The sequence below is a fragment of the Alosa sapidissima genome, chromosome 15 (genome assembly GCF_018492685.1).
Source record: "Alosa sapidissima isolate fAloSap1 chromosome 15, fAloSap1.pri, whole genome shotgun sequence".
In the NCBI taxonomy this organism is placed as follows: Eukaryota; Metazoa; Chordata; class Actinopteri; order Clupeiformes; family Clupeidae; genus Alosa; species Alosa sapidissima.
In genome coordinates, this window is record NC_055971.1 from 30,410,099 (window position 1) to 30,438,002 (window position 27,904).

The window sequence follows — 27,904 nt, forward strand, 5'->3', positions numbered from 1 at the left end:
GAGAGGGACAGAGAGAGGGAGAGAGGCAGAGAGAGAAGGATAAAGAGAGGGAGAGAGAAAGAGAGAGAGGGGGGAGGGAGAGAGGTAGAGAGAAAGAGAGAGAGGTATAGAGAGAAAAAGAGGATGTATATATATATATATATATATATATAGAGAGAGAGAGAGAGAGATAGAGAGAGAGAGAGAGAGGGAGAAGGGTAAAGCAACACACTTGCACCACTGTGAGAACCAAACACTCAGTTAGGTTGGCTTCACATTTAAGGAGAAATGGATGGATAGAATAAGAGGGAGGAAGAGAGGAAAGGAATAAGAAGGGACAGAAGATTGGGAGTAAGAGAGAGAGAGAGAGAGACCACTCTGTCACCAATGTGAGACTCAACCTCTTACTCAGACCGGCTCCACATTCAAGGAAAGAATGACAGGAGCAAAGAGAATGAAAAGAGAGAGAGGGGGAGGGAGAGAGAGAGAGAGAGAGAGAGAGGGAGGGAGAAAGAGATATATAGAGAGAGAGGGAGGGAGAGAGAGAGAGAGAGAGAGAGAGGGAGGGAGAGAGAAAGAGAGGGAGAGAGAGAGAGTGTCTCCTTGGTGTCAGATTCTCAGCTAGGGTAATCTGTGCATCTGCCAAAGGTGTGAGGACAAAGTCTCAGATCACATTTCTGGAGTGCCTACTTCGTCTTTCTGCGACCTCTGCATTCCCACGACACGCCCCCCCCCCCCCCCCCCCCATTCTAAAGAGGCGGTCCTTCTTACAGCACACCCACGTTAGCTGTGTCATGTCCTCCCATTGCATCTTAATTATCTTATTACATGCAACTAACCCTAACACTTTCCCTACCCATTCAGAATCCAAGAAGGCCTGCATACTAAAATAATAGATATCAATGCAAACAGTCCTGGGTACCTCTTAATCAAATATGAAGTAAAGACCAGTGGTTTTAATAACACATCAAGGGGGTCCTTGGCCAGAACCTAGTGTTTGGGGGGCCTTGTCGTGCAAAAGTTTGGGAACCCCTGGTATAGACCACCCAAAGACTCCTAATATAATGTGGGGCTTTAGACATGAAGATGCCTCAGATTAAACTGTATCCATATCTACATGTTTTAGTTGACACAGTCGCATGGTGTATAGTACAGTGTATTACATTATGTGAGACTGCAGTAAAGGACCAGTTAGATTGGCCTCTTGTGGGGCTAGGGTCTGCTAATTACATCATCATTAAGCATCATCATTAAACAGCACTTATCAAGACAAGTCCATAAGAGCTGATTCTGTGCCAGGCTGCTGTTTACGCTAACAAATTACCAACGTCCAGAGGACCCCAGCGTCTCAGAGCTCTGAGCCCCCCCCGCCACACACACACACACACACACACACACATATTACTGCTTCTGTCTGTGGTCCCACACAACAGGAGGGTTCTGTTTGCGGTTGGGCCTGACAGCGCTGCCCGATCAAGGGCTGTTTGTCCTCGGAAGCCTCTTATGTCATGATGGACGTCAGCCCTAGCTTTCGCATGGTGGCTCATAATGTCGAGAAAGCACCATTTACACACACACAAACACACCCACACCCACACAGGCCGGCAGACAGACAGACACACACACACCCTTACACGTCATACAACCACACAAACACACCCATATAGGCATTTGCATTTGCACGCACACACACACACACACACACACACACACACACACACACAAACAGACACACACAAACAGACACACACACACCCCAGTACGTCATGCTGGATTTTTGGGAAGGCGTCCCAGACTCAGGGTGTGAGCATGAACAAACATCCAGTGTGATTTTCCAATGACATCGCTTGCAAGCACATTCCCATTCCCATGGAGACAGGCCCTAGTGACCTCCAGCACAGTCCAGCCCAGTCCAGACCTCATACACTCACTCACTCACTAGTTCATTCACTCACTCACTATCTCATTACCTCACTCATCCACTTACTCACTCACTCATTCAATTGCTCACTCACTCACTCACTCACTAACTACTGTAGCTCACTCACTCACTCACTCACTCACTACTGTAGCTCACTCACTCACTCACTCACTACTGTAGCTCACTCACTCACTCACTAACTACTGTAGCTCACTCACTCACTCACTACTGTAGCTCACTCACTCACTCACTCACTCACTCACTCACTACTGTAGCTCACTCACTCACTCACTAACTCACCCAATCAATTGCTTAGTCACTCACTAGCTCATCCAGTCACTCACTCATTCACTAATTCATCCACTCACTCACTAATTCACCCAATCAATTGATCACTCATCCTAATCTCTCACCCATTCAGTTGGTCCCCCACTCATTCAGTGATGCACACAACTCCCTCACTGCAAAGTAGCCATAACTGGGCAGCTGCAAGACAAGACACGAGTGATGCTCGTACTGTCCTGTGAAGGACAGAGAGAGAGAGTGACAGAGAGAGAGATAGAGAGAGACAGAGAGAGAGAGTGACAGAGAGAGAGATAGAGATAGAGAGAGACAGAGAGAGAGAGATAGTCTGAGACAGAGATATAAAGAGAGATAGTCTGAGTATTTGTTTCTCTGTATTGGTATGGAGGAGATGTGTATCTGATAGTCTTTCAATTTCTGTATCTTAATCTGTCCAAGTTAGTGTTGCATTGGATGAGAGAGAGTGTGTGTGTGTGTGTGAGTGTGTCTGTGAGAAAGTCTTCTGTGTTATTGTTAGGCTGTGCATTAATTATTATAAAAGAGGCTATGTGCTGACATGTGTGTGTGTGTGTGTGTGTGTGTGTGTGTGTGTGTGTGCCTCTCCATCACAGTAGTGTGGAGAGAAGAAAACAAGCCTCTCGTCTGACACATGTCATCTCATCCGGCCTGCCTGTGTGTTTCAGGAAGCAGGCAGTGGCCACATGCTCTGTTTCATTGGTCAGTGTAATGGAGGGAGTTGGGGCGTGGGGACGGGCTAGGAGTGTGTTATTAATCATACAATGACAGCACCAGGTGTAGATTAGTAAGGAGTGGTAATAAGTATTGCTGTGTGTGTGTGTGTGTGTGTGTGTATGTGTGTGTGTGTGTCTGTGTGTGAGAGAGAGAGAGTTAGAAAGAACCAGACAAAGAGAGAGAGAGAGAGAGAGAGAGAGAGAGAGAGAGAGAGAGACAGTGTGTACGTATGCATGTGCAAGTTTATTTGTGTGTGTGTGTGTGTGTGTGTGTGTGTGTGTGTCAGTGTAGTTGTGTGTATGTTGGCCTGTAAATCTGTGGGAGAAGACAGTTGCCATCATTTCTTTTCAGTGGTAGGAACCTAATATCAATATATGCAACATAATTCACAGTTTCTGTTTTATGCTAAGCAGCTACTATAAATGGATCCTCTACATCATGAAGAGATAAGACAGAATGAGAATCAAAGAGTACTATCCATGTGTGTGTGTGTGTGTGTGACAATGAGAATCAAAGAGTACTATCCATGTGTGTGTGTGTGTGTGTGTGTGTGTGTGTGTGAGTGTGTGTGTGTGTGTGTGTGTGTGACAATGAGAATCAAAGAGTACTATCCGTGTGTGTGTGTGTGTGACACTGAGAATAAAAGAGTACTATCCATGTGTGTGTGTGTGTGTGTGTGTGTGTGTGTGAAACAATGAGAATAAAAGACTACTATCCATTCCAGTTGTCATCATGGCTATCTTGCAGTAGCATAGTACACAGAGGAGTTATAAAAAGGTAGCAAAGCCTCTGAGGGGATGTCTGTAGGCAGCTGAAGTGCACTAACACCTTCAGCTTTGCTTTTTTAATCCAAGACACAGAGCTGGGTGGGTGGTTTGTCCCTTGCACTATGAATATGTCACACAAGGTGCATAAAGTGTGTGTGTGTGTGTGTGTGTGTGTGTGTGTGTGTGTGTGTGTGTGTGTTTGTCCCTTGCACTATGAATATGTCAAACAAGGTCAGGCGCGCGGGAACATATTTTTGACCAGGGGTGCTGAATAACAAAATAATGGATGTCCGACGATTTCTCCTCTAGCATATATGATTCGAATTTAGACAGCTAAATACGCCATTTCAGCGCCGTGTATAAGTAGACCCTCTGGTAGAGCCACATTCCACTGCAACTATGCGCAGCACTTGCCACTCCGACTCATCAATAAAAACTGCGCGCACACACACCATAGAAGTGCACTTGACTTTACATCATTAAACTATTTCAGTATATTGCTTTTCTGATTGTCAAAACCACACCAGAGATGTTTGGCTTGAAAATATAATTAGGCTGCAATGACCTACAATGGCAAACAATTTCTGAGTAGCCTAACTTATGGCGTCTCCACTCCACAGCAAAAGTGTCCTAACCACCAATTACGCAGTTTCTATCTGAGCGACTCCAATAGTGAAAGGATTTCAGTGTCATATTTCGAGATGACATGTCTACTGATAGGCAACAGGTTCGTGAATTTGGGCTAGATCAGCCACATTGCCTGACACTAACAGAAACTGAGCTGTACGTGAGGTTGTGGGCTTGCCAAAGACTAATCGCAAAAGATGCATCCTACCTCATCTGTTGTCGTTTGGTATTCGAAATTGGGCTTTTCACAATCCAACGGTATCTCCAAAGTGCAAACTAGTTGGTGATGGTATATGGAAACTGGCAGTATGCATGCTACACGGAGTTCTAACAGGTGCATGGCCTAATAAGCAGGCAAGATATAACCCACGATCGCCATGGGTCTCGTTATCAATTTGTGTTTGTGGTAATAATGGCAGCAACAATAAAACCATCTTGATCTTCATCATTTTTGACAGATCAGCAGCCTCTGGATGGTCATATGCATAGTTAGCCTACCTTTAGTTTGCATTTACATTTTAAACACTGAATCTACTGTCTTTACTGCCGGGAGAGAAAAAAATCCTGTATTCTTTTCTGTAGCCTAATATTCTTTTCTCGAAGTCAACTAGCCTGCTTGCAACGTCTCTCCTCAGCGAGTCACGTCACTTTCACTTCTATAGCTAGACTATAACGTTTAATCTATGGATAGCTATATTCAAAGCTATCCATAACCTTTTTTGCTATTTGCCTATTTGACAACAAATATAATGACAAACTGCGAATTTGTAGGCCTATATTGACAAAAAGCAAGGGGTGCTGCAGCACCCACCTTCCCGCGCCCTTGCACAAGGTGCATAAGGTGTGTGTGTGTGTGTGTGTGTTTGTCCCTTGCACTATGAATATGTCACACAAGGCACACAACATTGGGTTGGACATGTTGGAGGAAAATAGTTTGTTTTGTTTGTGTGTGTGTTTGTGTGTGTGTGTGCGTGCGTGCGTGTTTGGTGGGAGGGGGTGGATCCTGTTGGTGTGTTTTAAATGAGTAATAATCAGTCTGCCAAGCTGGGGCATCAATCCAGCCACACACACACACACACACACTGTAGCTTTATTCCCCGTGGTTTAGCCTCAGGCCAGATGACTGAATACCCTTCCCATGTGCTTGTGCTTCCAACGCACACACACACACGCACACACACACACACACACACAGTGTGAGACTCATCAAAGATTCTCCTCCTTTAGCAGACCACCCCCAACCCCTTTCCCCAACTGCCCACAGCTACACACACACGCATGGCTTAATCTGCAGCTAACAGACCCCTCGACACAAACAGTCTCTCACACAGACGCATACACATACACACACACATACGCACACACACACACCTGCACTCATGAACTGATACTGATCTCCGCCTTTTAATGGAGGACTGTCCGTGTCATCATGGCATCGCTTGGCCGTGTGCTAATCACAAGTGTTAAGCCCTCTCCCCAATAACAGATGTCAGCCAAGCCCTGATGACAAGATTTGAAATAAGCTGTTGTTCTGTGTGACTGTGTGTGTGTGTGTGTGTGTGGTGTGTGGTGGTTGGTGTTGATGTGGCTTTTCTTACCTTATTGTCTGATGGTGGCAGCTATTTCCACCCAGTGTTGCTGGGAATAAGGGAAGACTCCTCTCCTCCCTTTTTCTCCTCCACTGTCTCTCCCTCTCCCTCTGTCTCTTCTCTCGGCTGTGGCTCTCGTCTTTGTGAAGACGGAGGCGGCGTTCAAAGCATCCCTTTATTTTATCCTTCTGTTGCAGCTGACAAGGCGAGATGAGCAGCGAGTCCCGACCAACGAGGTGCGATGGGGTAGAGGGGAAAAACACACACACACACACACACACACCGCGGAGGAAAACAAATCTATGTTTCACACGCACCGGGAGGACAATCCACCGGCGCTGAATTCTCTCGTCCGCGCGTCGCTCTCCGGCGTGCTCCTCTTAGCCATGCAGACCCGCACGCACGCACGCACACCGAGCCTTCAGGGGGAGAAAAGAAACACGAAAGATGCTGGAGAGACAGAGACGAGTGTGTGTGTGTGTGTGTGCGTCTGCTTGTCTGTCTGTGCCTGCTTCACAGACCTCCTTTCCTCTCTCTCTCTCTCTCTCTCTCTGTCTATCTCTCTGTTCGCGGGCAGCGGGTAGGCAGGCTGTCAGTGTGCGCGGAGTGACATCTGTGAATGTGTTTGTGCGCGCCTCCAAAGTAGCCTCTTAAGCGAGGGAGAGAGCACCCCCGTCCTGCGTGCCGAGATGGGCTCGCTAATGGCATGTACCATCAAGGGCGCGGGATGGTGGGTGCTGAGGGTGCTGCAGCACCCCTTGCTTTTTAATAATATAGGCCTACAAATTCGCAGTTTGTCATTATATTTGTTGTCAAATAGGCAAATAGCAAAAAAGGTTATGGATAGCTTTGAATATAGCTATCCATAGATTAAACGTTATAGTCTAGCTATAGAAGTGAAAGTGACGTGACTCGCTGAGGAGAGACGTTGCAAGCAGGCTAGTTGACTTCGAGAAAAGAATATTAGGCTACAGAAAAGAATACAGGATTTTTTTCTCTCCCGGCAGTAAAGACAGTAGATTCAGTGTTTAAAATGTAAATGCAAACTAAAGGTAGGCTAACTATGCATATGACCATCCAGAGGCTGCTGATCTGCCAAAAATGATGAAGATCAAGATGGTTTTATTGTTGCTGCCATTATTACCACAAACACGAATTGATAACGAGACCATGGCAATCGTGGGTTATATCTTGCCTGCTTATTAGGCCATGCACCTGTTAGAACTCCGTGTAGCATGCATACTGCCAGTTTCCATATACCATCACCAACTATTTCGCACTTTGGATATATCGTTGGATTGTGAAAAGCCCAATTTCGAATACCAAACGACAACAGATGAGGTAGGATGCATCTTTTGCAATTAGTCTTTGGCAAGCCCATGACCTCATGTACGGCTCAGTTTCTGTTAGTGTCAGGCAATGTGGCTGATCTAGCCCAAATCCACGAACCTGTTGCCTATCAGTAGACATGTCATCTCGAGTTCCACGACAGCTTAGCTAGTGCCACCGAAATATGACACTGAAATCCTTTCACTATTGGAGTCGCTCAGATAGAAACCGCTGTAATTGGTGGTTAGGAGTGGAGACGCCATACGTTAGGCTACTCAGAAATTGTTTGCCATTGTAGGTCATTGCAGCCTAATTATATTTTCAAGCCAAACATCTCTGGTGTGGTTTTGACAATCAGAAAAGCAATATACTGAAATAGTTTAATGATGTAAAGTCAAGTGCGCTTCTATGGTGTGTGTGCGCGCAGTTTTTATTGATGAGTCGGAGTGGCAAGTGCTGCGCATAGTTGCAGTGGAATGTGGCTCTACCAGAGGGTCTACTTATACACGGCGCTGAAATGGCGTATTTAGCTGTCTAAATTCGAATCATATCATATGCTAGAGGAGAAATCGTCGGGCATCCATTATTTTGTTATTCAGCACCCTTGGTCAAAAATATGTTCCCGCGCGTCTGTGTACCATTACAGCACAGAGCAGGGAGGGCTGCAGAGGGAGGAAGAGAGAGGGACAGAGAGAGAAGGAGGGAGGGAAGGGGGTCAAGTGGGAGAAAAGGGGGGAGGGGGAGTGTGTGTGTGTGTGTGAGCACCAGAGAGTCAGCGTGTGTTTGTGTGTGGGGGAAAGCAAGAGTGACAGGCAGCTGCATTTACAGAGAGATATGCAGAGCCATCATGTTTTTTTTTTTTTAAAGAAGACACACTGCTACAGCTTTATTAACAACCAGCTTTATTTCATCACTCAGGATGCCTTTTTCACCCTTGTTTCTATGGGGACCTGTTTCTCTTTTTCTCCCTCTTCATCTCTCTCCTCCTCCTCCTCCTCCTCCTCCATACCCATCCCTGTAGGAATGACCTTTCCATCAGAGCGAGTTTCCCATCCGGGACCCTCCCAAAGAACACTACAACATTCTGGAACCATTATCCATTATGACATCATGGAATGTATAGCCGCTTGGACAGCGGCCTGGGACGACAGATGTTGCGTGTGTTTCTGTGCATCTCGGGATGTAGGGTGACTCCATATGCATCCCCGAGTGAGTTGTTTTGAATACTTCTTCAGTCTGTTGCCAGTGCCATGTGTTGATTATATCGGTGTCGCCCTCCAACATGTGGTGAGAGAGCACATGCTGACATCGACACCCACTCATCATCGCACACGCTCGCGCTCACTCACACACAAATACGGCCGTGGAGACTCTCCAGCATCCCGGGATTTATTTGCACTAAACTCAATCCGAGCATTCTATGCATTCCAGTTGCATTATCGACATACAACCTCACCCTGTGGAAAGCCATATAGGTCTTGGTGCACACCCATATATAGTGCATAACACACCCGTTTGGCTGTGTTATGCACTATATAAGTACATAAGGATTTATCACCAGTGATTTTCTATACCACTGTGTTGTACCCATGGATGGTCTCACTCCATATCAGCTTTGTTGCATTGCTAATGAAATAATGTACATTTAGTTGGATATATTATTGGAATCAAAGTGCAGCAGTGAAAGATGAGAGGAGATCAGCAGCATCTTATGATTCAGAGTGGCAGAGGTAAAGAGAAAGGTGGTCAGACAAAGAAGATTTAATGTGACAGAGAGAGAGCGGAGAAAGATAGAGTGAAAGAGACTGAGAGAATGAGAGAGAGAGGGGGAAGAGAGACAGGCAGACAAAGAGAAACTCAATGTGTCAGAGAGAGAGAGAGAGAGAGAGAGAGAGAGAGGAGAACGACTGAGTGAATGGGAGAGAGAGGGGGAAGAGAGAGCAGATTGTCCATAGAGGAACGCTGCCTGGGAAGCCTGAATTGAAAAAGTGGGTCACAGTGTGGTGAGGTGCTGATGGATTCTCCCTGGAAGGAAGAAGGGAGAGAGAGAGAGAAAGAGAAGGAAATAGTGGCAAAATGGAGAGAGTTTGTCAGATAGAGGGAAAAACAGAGAATGGCAGGGAGAGTGGCAGAGGCAGAGCAGAGAGAAATAGAGGGAGGGAGAGATCTGCCTGAGGTAGTCTATGTTTTGAACTCTAAAGGCCACAGACGTGTCAGGGCTGGTGGCTTTGAGTATTACTGTAATACTTTCTTATAGACTTCCATCAGTACTGTGTCCCCACTCTCAGTCTCCTCTAGTGTTAATTTTGTCACCTATTTTTAATTTAGTCTTAGTCTTAGTCTTGTGACAAAATGTCCTTTTTAGTCTTTGTCATATTTAGTCATTCAAATATAATTTTTGTTAGTCAAGTTTTAGTCGACTAAAAGTCTCGTCATTTTAGTCTAGTTTTAGTCAAAAGAAAACTAAAGGTATCTTAGTCTTAGTCAGTTTTAGTCAAAACATTTTAGTCGTTTTTTTTATAATAAATAATTTCTGATTACCATTTCAGTGAAATAGTGTTTCACACATCTCAATTTTCCAATATTGTGTGTCCACAGGGCTACTCGTTTGTTAGAACTCATTCAGATTTTTTGTCAGTCAGTATGTTTACATGGACAGGTAAGTCGAGCTACAGTTATAGCTCGGCTGGGATTTGACCATAGACAGTAAAAGATTTGAATGGACCACTGTCATGATCATCGTAGACCAGTGTTTCTCAAAGTGTTATCCGCACTGGTGGTCCGCAAGCTATCCCAAGTGGTCCGCAAGCAGACGTGGTAAAATATGATATAGATGAGTTGTTTGCAATATTGAACCAACTTGTGGGCTACTGTATGTAAATCCAAACAGTTCTGCAACACTGTCTATGTAAGATATGCCAGTTAAATCATATGAATCCTCTGACACAATAAGCAAAGTGCAAAGACAATAAGCAAGGTTGTTCAGTGAGTAGGCCTATTGTGTAGGCTAATATACTGTTGAATTAGGTCTAATCTTTTTTTTTTTAGCTAGGTGGTCCGTGCATTTCTTTTTTATTGGTTAGTTAAGTGGTCCTTCGTCTGAAAATGTTTAAGAAACACTGTCGTAGACCCAAGTATTAATGTTTTACTCCGCCACGCTAGATGGCGATATGCGCAACACATTCCCCAAACTCTCCATCTTAACAGAGAATATGATATTAGCTAACTTGCTAGCGAACTTTCCATATTAGCTTACTTGCTAGCAAACTTTGCATCATCAGTGTAACTAGTTAAATAGTTGACATTACTTGCTGAAAATTTTCGTATGGACATTCTGGGGGATGTTTTTGTATATGTATGAGAGAAGCTTCAACTTCTGGGTCTGTAGCATTGTGGCATAAAGCTTAGGTAGTTAGCTTGCTAACTCTGACAGAAATCTCCGGTGTTATTGTTCCATGTAGTTTCGTGTTGCAGCCACAGGGTTGCAGTAACAGCACGTAGACTAGCCTACAGGAAAGCTGCTGCGCATGAACTCATTTGGAATAATTTTGAAAATATAACAGCTAGATATTCGGTCTTCTCATTTTGTAGACGAAATGAAGAGAGATTTTATCTTTTATTTTTTTATCTTTTTATTATTTTATCTTTTTATTTCATGCAAAACATTTTAGTCTCGTCTTTTTTCGTCAACAATAATGAATCTTAAGATAGTCTTAGTCAGTGTTTCAGGACATTAGTGCAGTCTCGTCATCGTCTCGTCTTAGTCATGAAAAAAAAGGTAGTTGACTAACATATTTCCTCTCGTCTCGTCTGACGAATTTAACACTAGTCTCCTCACGGACCTTCACACGTATGTAACCCTTTAGCACGGCAGTTTGCAATGTTCTAGCAAAAGTGTGTTCATCAACAATGTAAAGGTCAATGTACGCCAAAGATTAGTGACGAAATGAGCTGCAACAATCTGTAAACCAGCAACTTGCTGCAGCACACCTTCTGAGGGTTCACACTAGTGCAGGGCTCCGAACCGGTTCAAGGAACGAAAACGAAAACCGAAAACGAACGGAATTTTACAAGGAGCGGAAACGGAAACAAAAACAAAATGCTTTTCAACAAAAATAAACCTCGCAACAGATTTGGCAGGTCAACTGTTCCGGAACAGAAACATTATTCTGAAATCCACAAAACCGGTTAATAACGTCATAAAAAGTGAGGGAAAAAATAAACCTCGCAACAGATTTGACAGGTCAAATCTTTTGAAACCGTTTGCAACAGCTGGCAATGTCTTGTAAAGTTTTTTTGTTCACATTGCAACTCCTCTGCAATTGTTTTGTTTCGTTGCGGGTGACTGTTGTTAATTGCTCTACGATTCTAAAATGTCATGAAATATTTGTTGGATATTCTTACATTCATTCAGCTACATTCTAGTGACGCTCCTGAGACGACACTTGCTGAAGAACAGTGTCCACAAGGGGTCATCCCTATGTTGAAAAAAGGGTCCTATGTTCCCCGCTGCTTCCAAGTAGACTGCAGGCGCACGGCAAGGCGCGGGTTGTTGTTGCTCCGTGCCCACACTTTGTTTGTGATGAGGGAAGGAGAGGGGGCGCCGCGAACTGAAGTTGTTTGCACAGAGGCGCAGTGCGGAGCCCAGTGTGATATAGTCACGTTTAATTGATTTAATTGTAACAGTAGCTGCTTGAAATAGCTGCTTGACTTATATGCGGTTTAATGCGCATCGATAATTTCAGAAGATGAAAAGAAGGTTCAACAGATGCTAAGAGAGACGAGTTTAAGTTAATAATGTTAGGCTATGTTAGCATAAACTTAACTTAGGCTACCTATAAAGCATGCTTATGATATCAATAAATAAGGAAAATATTCACATATACACACACTCACATATATCCGTTTTATTTAACCAGAAACACACAATCCCTTCAGTCAACACAGTTACAACAGACGTGCGGACCGGTGACAGCTTTTGGTGGAAAACACTTTGTGATGAGGGAAGGAGGGAAGGAAGAGGGGGCGCCGCGAACTGAAGTTCTTTGCACAGAGGCGCAGTGCGGAGCCCAGTGCGATATAGTCACGTTTAATTGATTTAATTGAGACACTTAAGTCTTGTATGTAACAGTAGCTGGTGTCAGTGGCAATCAGCCTAATGACACAGCCCCACCTGTTTTCCTATGATATTAGGATTGGCTCACTGTCTTGCTGCAACGGGCTGCTGTGTTTAAATCTAGCCGAGTCTGCATGGCTTCAGTCCCAAGCTTGTCATTGTCTTTGCACTTGGCATGTCATTGTTGATTCTTACTGTACAAGAGGTGAAGGAGGTGATCTAAAATAGCCAAATAGCCTTTGGTTGAGCTGTCGGAAGAATGGGATTAATTTTAATGGAACAAAGAGATATCAAACTATACTGGGCTGTAGACCCAAAGGGACATTTTTGGATTATTGACGAGTCAGACCAAAGGGGCTTCGGAGCAACGCACAGTCCCCCCTGCAGCGTGCCAGCGAACGGAAAAATGAACAAAACAAACCAATTAAATATCAACTTAAAAAGGCATGTAGTTGTAGCACGTTTCTTCTGTGAGAGGTGCAGCTCGTGTGTGTTGCTGTCCTCAATTTAGTGCTGAAGCGGACAATGCGAAGTTACCTAGAATGTTATCTTTGAACTCGTTATATTCAGTAAAGAAGCACTACACAAGTAAAACCATTGTAGGCCTATGTTATAAAAAATGTTCTTCATCTATTCTTTTAGTCCGCTATACTCAAAGTGGAAGTTAGGAAAATCGCCCTTCTGGCTTGTGTCAATATTGCACCGTGCCCGTATATGTAGGTCTACCAGGTGTGCTACGGCAAGCAACATTGACAGAAAAATACACTTTGCTACCGTTTGTGCACGAAATGTGCACTCGCAAGCATATCCCATGCAATTTCCGTAGTCAGATACAAGGCGGGGAACATAGGACCCTTTTCTACAAAAAGGGTCCTATGTTCCCCGGTCCCATACAAATAGCGGGGAACATAGGACCCGGGGAACATAGGTACGCTCCCGTCCACAAAACTGGAAGCTTTTTTCTTTCTAACTTTATTTTTTTGTCCAGGTGCCATTTATCGCATATCAAGTGTTCATACTTACTCTCTCTCTAAAGCCATGTCTAAGCCCACTTCAATTCATCATAGTCAGTGTAGTGTCAACTGACGAGCTGTTCTTCATTGTTTATTGTGGCCAGTACATTCTCAGAAAGGAAATAATCGGAGCAGTAGGCCTACTCGTCACATCGTGCATCTCATTGTTAGAAATGTATTTTCATAGATCAAAAAAAGACATCATATTTACTAGCCTAATATAAACACTATGACTGTCAGTGGTATTAAACCACAAATAAAGTTCAGTGCTGATGTGTGGTGTGGTCACTCGGACTAATAAATTATGCATTGAATTGTCTCTTAACAAATACCATCCCATTTATTACGTAGTAATAACCCCACCACTGACCACAGCAGGAGCATTCAGTGAACATTATTAAACGTTAGATACAGCAGACGCTATCTTCGGGAGGTGACCAGATCAGTTCTGCTTACAGTAATGGAACCTAAACATAAAGCATCTCCTAATATGCAATGAGTGTGTTAGGTTCACCTCGACACTGTGGAACCCTTGGCGTTTTAGTTTATATGCTAATATCTTGAACAAATAAAATGTGTTGTTTATTGTGGAATGCTGACGTATTTTTGTGTGTGTGTGTGTGTGTTTGTCTGTCTTTTATTATGTTTTGTATTTTGCTATGGATCGTTTTTGTGTCTTGAATTGATGTATTGATTGATTGATTGATTAATAATGGATGAAATTCAAGTCACCGTGTATGGCAGTGGCAGAGTAATGGCATGGAGATGTGGTAGATGTGAGGCAGTGATGCTCTGTGCACAGAGCCCTCAGATGATCTAGCGATTGCGTGCAGCATTTCGCATCCGAGTGCTAAGTAGTATTTTGGGTATAATTCCGTCACAGATTTTACACTGGGCTATAGTGAGTCATTCTCTCTCTCTCTCTTTTTCTCTTCCACTCTCTCTGCCTCTCCCACTGTATGAATGTGTGTGTGTGTGTGTAAGCTCTGCATTTGACAGTGATGTGTACCATTTATTGTGCATCATATACAGCGAGAGAGAGAGAGAGAGAGAGAGAGAGACACAAGGATTTAGGAGATCCTCTCAGTTTGAAATAACTGCACCAGTACATTTAGCCAGATTTTACAACAAAGTATTTTTTTGGTGACATAAAAAGATGGATATATATACAGTAGATTGAAAATAAGAGGGGGGGAATGACAAAAAGAAAACTTTCTGGTGACTCAAAGAGAAACAGAAGTAAAGTCTCATTAATTTAGATTGAACTAGAACATTTCTTGCACCTGTAGCAAGAAAATGTCCAGTCTTGTTGCAGCACAGTTCTTGGCAGAGATGGTGATACAGTATTGCTTCTTTTGTCACCATTGTGTATTTAGCTACATGTAATAAGAACATAACATGGTGTAGACACACTGTCACATGTCTAATGAAAACCATGATGTGGACTATTTGGGTGGGAACTATGACTATTAGCAATATTTCAAATGACAACCAATCAAAATACCTCATTAAAGGTGAGGTCTTTCATTTTGGTTTAAACTTGTTGAGGAATCCAGTGAAATTCTCATGACGTTCCTTTTGCTGTTACGGTGTATGTCCTTGAAACAAAACAAAAAAAAACATATTGAAAAGAAATATCGGACTAAGCCATCATTTTTACACCGCCAATCAATGACATTGCTTCAGGAGGATGGAAAGGAAGGGTATATTTGACTGACTGCTGAACTCAATATCAACAGCCTGGATCAAGGACCCACTAACATCACAAATTGAATTGAAAACAAAAATGTAGCTTAAAGGAACCACCAACTCCTTGGGAAATTAGCTTACAGTATTTGCCACCCAGAGTTGACAGAGAACTATAGCCTATCTGGTGTAACGCACTTTGAGTTCATTATGCTACACTAGGCTAACGGCTTCACACGGTTATTGCATGTACAGCGAAGTATAGGGTGTGCATCCTCCTATCTAACTCTGGGGTACATGGTAAATAAGATAAGTTCCCAAAAAGTTGGCAAGTTCCTTTAATTCTTCTTTTTGCCTACACTATCCTGCTAATTCTCACCAGATTGTGGGCTGTAGGCATGTAGCAGGCACTGATGTTACGCCTGCCTGGTCCCAGAGACATGACAGGACCAGTAGCCCCTCATGTCCCTGGTGGCCGATGCTTTATACGCACTGTGATGGTGGCGGCGGCTTGTTTTCTAAGCAGGAAGGGACCACAAGGGAGTCTGAGGAGCTGATTTATCGGCGCCTGTCAATCCTTTATGGGGCCGTGTGCTGATTATACAACTAGTGATGAGGAGCGGAGGGAAGTGAAGGGTGGGGAAGGAGAGAGGGAGGGAGAGAAAGAGAGAATAAGAAATAATGGAGATAGAGACATGTTGACAGGGTAAAGAGGGACAGAGAAAGAGAGAAAGACGGATGAATAATGGAAGAGAGAGAAAGAGTTTGAGGGGTGAAGGAGAGTTCTACAGTCTTGAGCCAGTGGGGTCTTAAAACTCCCTCTCCTTCTGATTACTGCCTGTGGGTGAAGTTGCCTCACTGTTGAGAGGGGACATTGTGTCTCTGTGTCTAACTTCATATGGGTGTGTGGGTAGAAGTGTGTGTGCATGTGTGTGTGTGTGTGTCGATCTATGCTAGACCCCCTCCAGCCATCTGTTCTCCCTTGCTCAAAGGAAAGCCAAGTAAGACGAAGGAGGTCAGTCAGGGTGACGGAGAGAGAGACAGACAGACAGAGAGAGACAGAATGAGAGAGAGAGTGAGAGAGAGAGAGAGAGATGCTGAACTGAAGTTGCAGATGGAGGTATCTGTGTTCCAGCCTAGATGCTGCCCTGAACTGAAGTTAGATGGAGGCCTCTGCCCCAGCACAAAGCGCTGAACTGAAATTACAGGTGGAGGTCTCTACCGCAGCACTACTGTATGTGCTGAACTGAAGTTGGGATGTGGCGGGTGAGGTCCAGTGTCATTTAATGCTCCAAACACCTTGCTTTCTCTGAGGCACCAATGGCTTGGCACCAATGTCAAACAAGCACCGTCATGAATAAACCATTAAAGCACACGCTCAAAAGCCTGCAAAAAGGAATCGGAGAGGACATATCACTTGGTGAGAAAGACTTACTTTTTCATCACCCATGCATTCAGAAAAGGTGAACTCATTCTGACCTCTACTGTATGTGTGGGGCAATGGAAGAAAAAAGAATGAAAGATCCTCCAGCTCTGACATCTGAAATCTAATTTTTCTTTTTTCATTTCATTTTCACATTTTTCATGTTGTGCAGTGTTGTCTTGTTGTTTTCAGTTAAAATGCACTCCCAAAACATATGCAAGCGAGGTGCAATTCCGGAGGGTAATAAAAACAGGGTCTCTGTTCCACACCTTCGGTTCTCCATTCGTATTCCGGCTCCAATCTCACACACAGCCTGCTGCCTGCAGTGTACCCTCGTACTCCCAAACAACATTAAGTCGAGTCAAACATCCAATATTCAACAGATAGATCCTGTACGAGTACCTCTCTGACTCTCTGAGGCTTTCAGATCCTCAGCTCCGCGACAGACGAATCAGACAGAGACACATTTCTATTTCAACAGCTCAGTTTGTGAATCTGTGGAGTGGCACAGGCATCCTGCTCAGCTACAACCACACACACATTAACATCCATGGAGAAAGAAAGACAAGGCTTTACTTGGCTCACACAAGAAGGGATGGAGACATGTCTACCCATATATATAAGTGGGCATGAAGTTGAATGTCTTGAAAGTCTTGAATTTCCCCTTGAGGATCAATAAAGGCTCTATCTATCTATGATGGAGCAGACATGTCTACCCATATAGCAGTGGGCATGATGGAGCAGACATGTCTACCCATATAGCAGTGGGCATGATGGAGCATACAGACATGTCTACCCATATAGCAGTGGGCATGATGGAGCAGATGCAGACATGTCTACCCATATAGCAGTGGGCATGATGGAGCATACAGACATGTCTACCCATATAGCAGTGGGATGATGGAGCAGATGCAGGCATGTCTACCCATATAGCAGTGGGGCATGATGGAGCAGATGCAGGCATGTCTACCCATAAAGCAGTGGGGCATGATGGAGCAGACATGTCTACCCATATAGCAGTGGGCATGATGGAGCAGATCTCAGCCAGATACAGGCCAGAATAGGACCAGATCTCAGCCAGATACAGAGGCAGATATGGTGTACGGTCACCTGCCATCTGTATGGCTATGATGGCTATGGAGAAAAACTAAAAACATATACAAATGTGTCTATTGATTTCAATAGTGATTTTGATAACTATCAACTAGTTTTCGCTATCAATATGAACACTGGATTGCCTTAAATATAGGTATTGGCCCAATCCCAAAGTGATCTTTTAGGATTAAGGACTAAAGACTCACACACTTAATTGATCTCAGGTGCTAAGTGAGTGAGTGTGTGAGGCCACATGGGATCAGATAGGTATAAATGGGATTGGGACAGCACTTCACCTGATCACTTAGCCACGTTTAATAACAAAGACTGTTGTTGACACTTAAACCATGCATGTGTGTTGTGCTGTTGTTTACCTTTGTAATTTCCGGATTTCCCTATGGTCTCCTCGGTAAACGCCACAATGCTTTGAACTGTGGGTAATTCCCTTTGGTGAAATCTGCAGTGATGCAGACTCACAGAAAGGGCTTGGTAAGTGTATACTCAAATCCTTACGCCCTTTGAAATGCGACATTGGGACAGCCCTAAACCCTTATGAATTTCACGAGAACGCGCAGCAGTCTGTGAGTCCGGACTTTGGGATTGGGCCATAAAGTATGTATCGAAAGTTTGGTGTAGATTGCACATCACTTGCTTGACAATGTGTGTGTATGAGTATGTCCGATAATGAGTGAGCCTGACATAAGAGGTATCGAAGATCGAAAGGACTGATTAGCCTATGCCAAAAATTATATCAGTTAGCCTAAAGCTCCCTTTTAGCTATAGGCTAACTGGTCTAACCCACCCCCAGTTAATTAGGCTAAGCTAGGCTAACAGACTGGGTTATGACATGCACAGAGACGATATGGGTATGTATCGTCTCATCTAGCGCTGGAGTAGATGGCTAATAAGGTAATTTCACAGAATGTTGGCATCTTCCTTTAACCCTTAAAGGTGTAGGTTTTTGGAACATTCTAAGTTCCGCAACAATTGAAGGTTCTAAAATTCTATGTTGAATTCAATGAACCCAGATATTCTTTAGAATGTTAATTTCCCAACATTCCCGTCACATCGGTGTGATGGTACTCCTTTAAGGGTTAATGGACGAAATGTCTGTGAGGGTGACATACTTATCAGTAAAGAGTATACAACATCATGGGAGTGTGTGATTTTAAAGGTTGTATCAGCGATGGCGGGGTAACGTCACTTCTGTTGATGTTTAAACAAAATAGAGAGCTACTGTAGCTCGCTACTTCCTCCCCCTCCCTTCCGTGCAATTGAAACTCTCCTGAACGTGCATCTCATCAGTTATTGGTTGGAACACTTTATTTTGCTTTTGAGTGGTTGGCAACACTTGTTAGCAATTGTTTTTGTGTGTAGAGCCTAGGCTGCCTACAGACACGCGTTTTTTTTGACGGCTTGCTTATGGGGCGGGCAGCTAGAGGATCGTTAGGACAGATTAGATGAAAGTGATCATTTATGTTTGGGCCTTTTTTGGGCCTGCAATCGCTGATACAACCTTTAATGCATGAAGAGTAATTGTTTTGGAGGTGGAGTTTGTAAACACATGAGTGAACAAATAACTGTCAGCCTGTTAATTAATTAAAGTGTGTGCAAGTGAACATAAATGACTTAACAGATGAGTAAATTGACAAATGAGCGTGCATGAGAGTTAATGGGAATGAGTGCACCAGTGAGCTAGGGAGGGTGACAAAGTGATTATGTTTAGAGTATGTTACTCACAGAGTGGGATACTCTGTGAATAAGGGAATGACTGCGTGTATGTGTTTGTGTGTCTGTGTACGAGAGAGAGAGTAGTGGTGGTGTATGTGATCAAGGGGGTGGGGGGGTCAGAAATAAATACCGACGCGTGTCCCATGCAACCCAACCTTTGCCTGTGCGCTTTAATACATCTATGAGCTGTCACATTCACGTCATATTCCGTGAGGTATGATCAGAGATTAGGTGATTAGGCAGCATGCTAATGACCCACCCTCACAGCCCTTTTGATGGCCTTCCTGTGTCCCTGGCCCACGAGTATGTGTCCCTACGGAAATATTTAGAGGCTTTTCAGTAATCTCCACAGGTGGAGACCGCTTCCCCTTATAGACTTGCAAAGGACATTAGGACAAAGGGAGGACTCTCATTCACCCATTGGGAGGCATTGAGAGTTTAACTGTTCTGTATAAAGACATGGCTCTGACAGAGGCAATATGACAACAAAATAGTCTTTGCTTTCCATTAAAGTTTGATGAGGGAGATTTTTTATGGGTTGTGGATGGTCAATTCATATGGTCCTTTACAAGATGATTCATGACAGCATCAGCACAGGAAAAGTACATAAGTAAAATACCTTCCACCGCATATTGATGTAGCGTTGATGTAGACAATGAAAATATAATTGACTGCAATTGAGTGGTTGCAGCTTCTTAAGGATGAAGTCATTTATAATGTATTACTCTTCTCCCAGGTCCATGAGAATCAGCTGCCCAGACAGCCTGTGGCTTAAGTATGGATATTGCCGTGGATTTGACAGAAGATGTTTCTTCTCATTTCGGTTCTTTCACTCTTTTTTACAATCGCTCTGACCTCAGTGGCCTTGAATTCTAAGGAAATGATGTCATGAGGGTGTTGGCTGATGTGGTCTGTGGATGTTTGGCCTCAGGGATCGTTCTTACAGGAGGTAGATGTTCAGGCCTCAACTGTAAATCAGAAAAGCATTGGAAGGTTGCATGCTGCAGGGGACAGGCAGTGTGTTACTGTATGGCAGGACGAAGTGCAGGCCATATTTTAAACAAAACAACAGGGTTCACTTATTATTATGTCTTATGTAATATCATTACACTGACAAATGCAGTACTGTTTAAAATGTATTCTTAATTACGTAAAGACTTTTTTCTCTTTTGTTGCAATAACTATTTTACTGCTGTTGACAGTGTGTTAGTTTTAAAAACATCTCAGCCACGGATCACGAACACTTCAAACATGCAACATGTCCCACAGTAACAGATGTGAGGCTCTCTTTTGTGCACACTGTCAGGGTCCTGATGATATTAACGCTTGTTGGCCTAAAAACAAAGAGCATGTGTGTTGTAATAGATATCCCTTAATAATCCATATTTGTTCAAAATAGTGTGTGTGGGTGTGTGTGTGTGTATGTGCATAGTCACAAGTTGTGACTCACAACTTACAGTATAAGTGTTCTACACCTCGTTTAATGACAGAGGACACTAAATCCCTGTTCACCTCTCGTATTTACCACTGGTGTGTTTTTAAATTGCATGACGAGAGCTGGCACAGTTCGCAGACTAAGTGTCTATATGGGGCAGGCAGAAAATGCTGGTGGCATGGGCAGCCTCCACAGAGGCCACTGCTATCTGCTGGCCCACTGCCCTAGCCCCCTCTACCCAGAGCTTGCCCGCCCGCCCGCCGGGCATCACACTGACTCAAGGCCAGTTTGGAGGACAAAATATAACAGCAGTCAAACTCTCTCTCTCCTGTCTCTCTTCTTATTCCATTGTTGTCTTTGTCCCTCTCTCCTTCCCTTTCTCTCTCACTCCATGTCAATATCCCTCTTGCTCTGCCTTTCTCCTGTTCTACTCCTTATAAAGGTTCTCCTGTCACCATGGTAACTGCAAAAACACACAGGAAGTAAAACAGTTAGTGCTAAGGTTTTATTTTTTATTCAGTATCTCATCTGGAAAGGAACATTTAATGATCTATGACACATTTTCGATATATTTCTTCTAGTTCATCAACACTCACCAAACAGTAATAAACATCTGGGCGATATTCCCGATTCCCCTGCACACCAACTCTATCATATCTGTAGGCCTACTGACCAACTCCATGGCCTCTCCATGCTTCCTATTGGTCTGTACGTTCTGTCAGCTAAAGCATGTTTTATTAGCACGGCTGCAAGACGAAAGCGCAGTTTAAGTCAGTTTAAAACATATGTCGCCCTCTCTACAGGGTTGCCATGAAATCTGGAGAGCAGTCTCTGAGGACACTGGTAGTTATCAAAAAGGGGCCGTCAAACCCCACGCGGAAGACTCAATGAATACATAATAAGATGCACAAGGAAACAGAGCAGCTGATGACTGGATTTAAGGCTGGATTGAGTGCCATTTTGAACATTTTCAGCGTGAATAAGAGGGTGAGGTGGTAAACCTGCAGCGCTAAAATCACTTGTGTCATATACAATTTGAAAGGAAATCGGATCCTGAGATTAGTGTAAAAGGATATATTAGGATATTGGGCTGTGTCACCACCCATATAATGTAGGTAAGAGAACGATTGGTGTGCTATCTTGGCTAAATGTCAAAATATGGTCCAACATCACGCTTTATTTTGGCAATCCACTGCCGATGGATGTCTGTGTCTCTTGGGAAATGATGAAAACTAGTTCTTAGTTCCATCGTTAAGAAATACACAATAAGCTATTACTTCATTCACTCACAGCAACTTGTGTGACAAGGGTGAATTACAGTAATCCACTCTAAAGTGATATTGAGGCATCTTATAATCACATAACCTCAAACTAATATTGATGTCCTGGGTACACTCTAAAAAATTATTCATGAGGTTAGTAGATAAAACTTAAAATGAAGAACATTTTCGACATAAACAAATTAAGTTTGCTACTTGTACATGTATAGGTGAGTTGACAACTTATTTTAAGGAGTTTGTCATACTGAAAAAGAAAGAAAGATGTCAACTTATTAATATATGGATTTTCAACACACAGTCTTGCTTTCACCTAACAATAGAAAGTATTAAGTTCCTGAAACTTGTAAATCTCGTGACCAAACTTATAAAGCTGATAACACGACTGAACGTTCAGGACCTTCCAGACCACGCCTGAGAAGTAACAGAAATGATGGCACAGGATCCTGTAGCCTGCATCGAACATCAAAGGTACGTGCAAAGTAGTCTAGCCTACTATTTTTGTGTTTGTTTTAAAATCAACAGCTATCAAACAACGGCGCACAGTGCATCAAAATCTTTGTCACGTGACACTACAAATGAAATTAACGCTACAGCTTGCCCTTTTGCTAATTTGAATATTTGAAAAGATGGATTTTACCTAGCTATCTAGTAGCTATCGTGTCTTCCAAGCTAGCTGCTGCTTGCACGGTAATTAAACCATTTGAAAAGACGACTTTGGTAGCTGGCGTCTTCAAAGTTACCTGCCCTTTGATAAGTTGGAGTTAGTAAAGGTAAATTTACAGTGGGCATCGCTTTCAAATGGCCACTTCAGTCGCGCATTTCGAGGCGTGAAGCTGCGTGAAGCTTTAGTACCACTTTCAGCCACTGTGTGTCGCTCTGCCACTGTACATCGCTCTGCCTGCCGCCCCTTCTGAAAAAGCTCGATTTACCTCGATTTAGGCTACTTGGGTATGGCTTAAGGCTTGACTACACGGTGGTAACGGAAATCGAAATTTGCTGTCTACATTAGTGTCAGTGCAACTACGCAAATCAAAACAGTGGTGTGATAATTGAGCCAGTAGAGAAATAACTGTTCAGAATTAATCTGTAGCCTTGGGTAGGCTTCTGCGACGTTTTTAACAGGCTACGCTATAGAGGCTTAGACAACTATTACCCACGTTTTGGTTTCGTAAATTAATTTGCCCTACTTCTTGACTGCAATGTAGTCAATTGACTGCTTGACATGTCATTTTTATTTTTCTGTACAATAAACAAATACATCTGCTTTATGCCGCAGAATTACATTCATATTTGGAACTTACATAGTCCAATGCATCGTTACACTACGTTAGTGTTTCCCAAAACCATAGTAGCAACGAACGTTCACAACCACTATCGTAAAGTTGTGTAGTTACAACTACACCATTCGACCTGTGGTAGAATGCTAGTAGAAGCATAGTTCCAGGGATCTTCATGTCAAAGACGTCACTGACGCCAGTTATTTGTTTGCAAATTAATAATTCTAAATATATTTAGGTTTCTAATTGATATTTACACTTCTAACCACCATACATCCATATTTTCAAATGCCCAAGGCAGAAAATACATAAATTAAAAGTCAATTTGCAGCCATGTGCACGTAAGTAAAAGTCACACACCTGCAGATAATAATAAGGTGGTGCACACTTTTTGACGAGTCAGCTGAGAATATGTAGCCTTTGATTTTCATGGGGGGGGGGTCCTTGTTAGTTTACGCAAACCAAGCCAAGAAGGCTGATTCTGATTTTGATAATATGATCTGCACAAAAGATAAACTTAGGTAAACAACGATGTCAATATTGTTGTCAAAATCTTAACCCAGATTCGAACTCTTGGACAGGGGACTGGTAACTACTGTGCAACGGCGGCTATCATCTGCCGGCCTTAACGCAGTGCGCCACAGAAGTATGTGCAGGTGCCTGTTCACGTGCTACTAAACGTCATTAACCACCTAGTCCAGACTACTGAAGTTTGGAAACTATCATGGTCCAAACTTACAGTACTATGTAAGTACGGCAGTTTTGGGAAACAGTCGTAACTTACATGTTGGTTAGTTGAACGATGCATCCTGTTAGTAAAAAGCTAACCTCCGTAGTTGTACGGGAAACGCACCCCAGATCAGCTTGTAGGCCATTAGCAATCTGTTTATTTTATTTTATGAAGCCTACACAGTAGATCACATGCCACATTCTCACTTTCCATAGACAGATGCAATAGCCATTGGTCAAGTATTGAGTATAAAGCAATTAAGATAGTACCCTATACAAAAAGTACTTCATACTATCATAAAAATTTGTAGGCACAGGAGAAAACTTGTACATCCATTGGCCCGTGGGAAGATCACATGCCAGTTGCCTCTCCCTTCAGTGCTATGACTCGTTCGGCTGTGAGCTTGTTTCGCCAAAAAAAAACTATTGCAGATATCAATGCATCTTTGTTCATGGGTTTGTTCAGCAGAGGCTTAGACAACTATGACCCACGTTTTGGTTTCGTAATTTGCCCTACTTATTGACTGAAATGTAGTCAATTGACTGCTTGACAGATTATTTTTTTTCTGTACAATAAACAAATACATCTGCTTTATGCCGCAGAATTACGCACTTGGCCAGCCTATAGAACGGGCACATTTTAGAGAGAAGAGATAATGTACGCACGCAAGAATCTGTAGGCTATTTGTGGCTGGTTACCAGCAAACAATGTTTAATGCATTAACTCAAGATGTCAAATATTTTCTAAACAATACAAACAGAAAGGATGCAGCAGGCAGCATATGTAGAAGAGTCATTTCCAGTGGAAGAACAAAATTCTGAATGAAGCCCAAAGATATGAAGGCATATCTAGCAAGTTGTTGTTTTTTGAAGACGTAAATGGTTGGGCTATAGGCCTAGTTTGCAAGAAGGAGACATAAAGCGTGAGCCTGCCACACTATACACAGCTGTGGTAGCGGGGGGTAGGAGAATTACTGTTAGCGCAGGATTTATATAAAATTCTTCAACAGAAGGCCTGCCTCAAATGCAGGCTTGCCGTTCGTTGGGGGCAGGGCCGGATTAACAATTCATAGACCCTTGGGAACAAATGTCTGATGGCCCCCCCCTGCCCCCCAGCCAACGTGAATCGGGCGGTCAGTTAATAGGACTATCGTGAAGATTTGTATTGCCATTTAAGGCACGAGCGCATCTGTGAGATCAAGCCTCACCAAGTAGCCCGTTTGTTTACAACTAACATTACATTTAATTAAACTGCTTATAGGCTATGCCAAAATAGTTTCAACATTTTTAATATCAGTGTCGGGTGAATTAGGAAAAGCCTTATGGCTGAAAGCTGCTTGGGATCCCCCCTGTCAAGCAATAACCATACAAAAAGTTAAAAACAGATGACATGATGCGCGTCACTGACATAATGCGCAAATAATATGGCCTAGATATTCCAATATATTCGAATACATGTGTTTATTTTAGAGGGGATATTCAAACGTCATTTTTGAGCAATTTTGACAGCCCTAGTCCACTGTAGGCTACGCCAATCGTCTATTAATACCTTCCACCTAACCCCGGTGAGTGGGGGTCGCTATAATGCATATGAAATAGCACCATTGAGTAGCCTATGCGAAATAGCCTTAAAATCGTTCTGGTGTTGTGTGCCTTCTGGTTTCTCCACCTACTGGTTTCCTTGCGCGTGCATGCGCTGCAGCAGTTGTCAGACATTCACAAACAAGTTGTTTTGGGCGGTTTGAAGTCGCTTTTCATACGCCATGATCAAATATATGTTTTGAAAACTAGCATTAAACTGGATTCGATCCCGCAAAAGCAACACACGCGTGACTCTCTCCATCCTGATTCCCTACTCTTTGAGCCAACTAATATGTTACGCGAATCAATTAACTATTGTAGGCTACCATTAATTAATAACGTAGGCAACACCCAGGTAACATGTTGTCCAGGCTATCTGAAACAAGGGGTTGCCTCTCATCTACAACAACTGGTTACCTTGGGCTGCTAGTCGTCAGTGCACTGTGCACAGTAGGCCTATGCTACTCTTTGTGGTTGATCAACTAAAAAAAAAGATGTATTTGGTGATGACGTTATTGTAGGCCTAGTAGACCTAAATGCTGAGAAATTAAATGGTACGAGAAACGATCTACATAGCGCACCAGACCACGATGTCTTCAAGGGTTGAATGAAGGGAGTTTGCAAAAATTAGTGTATTTTTCAAGTCAATAAACATTCTTAATTTTCGAATGTCTTTGTCAGGGAACATCTGACTTTTAAAAACCATAGGCCTGGTAGTCGCTCAGACAAGGAGTTATAAGATAAAGGCAATACCATTTGTGTCACCTAATGCAGTTCAGTGAATTAGCAAGATACCATCAGAAGGCAACAATCATAAAGCACTGTGCGCGCGCGCGCCCCCTCTCCCCTGCGCATTAAGCTGTCTGTGTGTTGTAGGCTAGATTTGCGTGAGTTCTTTCTATCTGCTTTACTTTTGTGAGTTGCGACCACCTAGGCTATGTTATAGACGTTTTATGAGGTACCAGTGTTTAGCTGCGTCACAAAACAATAAGCTTTGTCAGACTACTTTTAAAATGATATTCAGGGCTATATACATTTTTAAACATTCGGGGCTGAAGACCTGACAAAGCCTTGCGTTAATTCTTCAGGTGGGAAGTGTCAGGAATTTTCATACGAGAGACGCTCTCATTGGTGGTTAGTATATGAAGTAGGGAATTGACAGCAACATATCCAATCACATTATGAGAGATGCTGAATTTAACATAAACTGCGATGTTTGATTTTAAATAAATGTAAATTTAGCCGGGACTGTAAGCTGGCACACGTGGGTGCTCGATGTTTTCAGTGGGTGCCCGAGAGACGGAGCACCCACGGTATCGGCGCCTATGACAAGCGTATCTCGCGGTTGCATCCATTACAAACAAACATGCAATGTGAACGTCTGGGATTGGGGAGAGCACTAAATGCTCTTCTGAATAAGCACAAAGTCAAGCCTTTAAATGAAAAACACTCTTTAATAATCAAAGAAATAAACGCTAATGAAGCAAACTTGTGACTATCAAAAATAGTTTATCGACTGTAACTCCGTGATAACAGGACGTAACAGGAAGGCATAATATGCTCTATATTTTGTCCAAATGATGTCTGTCTATCATCGTTGCACTCGGAGAAAACCATAATGTTTAATTTGTCCTGCGTTTCTTCTACGGCTGCAAACGGGATTCACTCGCCGTTAACCAAATATTTCTTTATTAGGGCAGGGCAGGCATATTTCTGGCTATTAAATTATTTCTAAACCAGTCTGCTAAAGTCTGTAGTGAAGTCTGTGTAGGGTTTTCCAGCTCCATTTCTTTTTACGAGACACCCTGCTCACCGGTTGTTGCAGCGTCGTTGCAGCGTCACTGGAAAAATACAAATTAAAGTCGCGTAATGCCGCGAGGGAAGCTGGCCAAGTCGAAGCACTGCCCACTATAGCTGTCTGGTGTCTTCAAACTTCACTGTGGCAGCTGGTTTGGTCGTCCTAGTTAAGCCTAACATTGTCACTATTTATGAAGGTTTGTGGGCCATTTGACATTCTTAGCTTAACCTGAACATAGGCCTAATAGGTAGGCCACCATTTATTTATTTTTGAAGTTTGAGAAATATTCTGTGTCAATCCCTGCAAATCACGTAGATTTTGTTCATTTTGTTGTTTGTCTTGAGGTAACTTTTCTAACATTGTGCCTTTCTTTTATTCAGATAAATGACGAATTCAGACGGATCTCTACATTCATTCATTGCACAACTGGACCAGTTGCCATTGCTTTAAAAATAAACAATGCTTTCAGAAAATTTTAATTCCTGTGTGCTTT

The 27,904-nt window shown here is 43.1% G+C and overlaps 1 protein-coding gene and 2 long non-coding RNA genes across 6 annotated transcripts in view; 2 read left to right on the forward strand and 1 right to left on the reverse strand.

The window, feature by feature from the left end:
- Positions 1-6,536, reverse strand: part of LOC121683876 (galactosylgalactosylxylosylprotein 3-beta-glucuronosyltransferase 1) — a 130,492-nt gene extending 123,956 nt beyond the window's left edge. The window contains exon 1 of one of the 3 annotated variants that reach the window (XM_042063729.1): positions 5,928-6,536. The gene's annotated coding sequence lies outside the window, so the exon portion shown is untranslated. The remainder of the gene's footprint in view (positions 1-5,927) is intronic. The other 2 variants (XM_042063728.1, XM_042063732.1) reach the window with 2 other exon arrangements.
- A 566-nt stretch (positions 6,537-7,102) lies between these two features.
- The window catches only part of LOC121683878, a 39,026-nt gene continuing 18,224 nt past the window's right edge, over positions 7,103-27,904 (forward strand). Inside the window, exons 1-3 of one of the 2 annotated variants that reach the window (XR_006022938.1) lie at positions 7,103-7,259; positions 8,269-8,456; positions 14,105-14,351. This is a non-coding gene — a long non-coding RNA (uncharacterized LOC121683878). Of the gene's footprint in view, positions 7,260-8,268; positions 8,457-14,104; positions 14,352-27,904 lie in introns of those variants that run through there. The other variant, XR_006022937.1, reaches the window with a different exon arrangement.
- On the forward strand, positions 22,173-27,884 carry LOC121683879. The gene is made up of 2 exons (XR_006022940.1): positions 22,173-22,494; positions 27,792-27,884. It is a non-coding gene; the product is annotated as an uncharacterized LOC121683879 (long non-coding RNA).